The sequence below is a fragment of the Bison bison genome, unplaced genomic scaffold, assembly GCF_000754665.1.
Source record: "Bison bison bison isolate TAMUID 2011002044 unplaced genomic scaffold, Bison_UMD1.0 scf7180017864104, whole genome shotgun sequence".
Taxonomy (NCBI): domain Eukaryota; kingdom Metazoa; phylum Chordata; class Mammalia; order Artiodactyla; family Bovidae; genus Bison; species Bison bison.
Genome location: NW_011494676.1, coordinates 1,273,305 through 1,273,810, shown reverse-complemented (window position 1 = coordinate 1,273,810; position 506 = coordinate 1,273,305).

Here is a 506-nt window from a genome sequence, read left to right as displayed (position 1 = left end):
TACAATGTCTGAAACGCCTCTTGTTTTCCTTTCATAATTTTGCAGTTCAACAGGTCGTGGAGCGCGAATGTAACAGAGAGGTAAATGCGTTTTGTTTTGTTTGTTTGTTTTCAGATGCAGATGTCTTGAAGGGTTTTCGTATTTACCTCACAGCAGGCAGAGTTTCTTTTCGCTGAAAGGTTTTACTGCAATGGTGTCTGTGTGTCTGTCTGTCTCTGGTTTCCTTTAGCAGTAGAGCTTCTCAATTTGGGGAATGCATGTGCCCTTTTCTTCAGCAGTGGCTTTCCTCCTTTTCTCAGTGCGGCGTTGCGTTCGCGTCTGAGGTTCAGGAGCTCAGACCCCGAGGGAGGCGCGGGCCGCATGCGCAGCGGCTCCCAGGCCGCAGGGCTCCTCCTGGTTCCGCGTGGACTCCGAGTGCGGTCGAGAGTGCGACGGCTCGACAGCACCCTCAATCGCCCTAGAGGCCTGAGTTGCCAAAGAGGCGGACTTGAAAATAGCTTTAGATC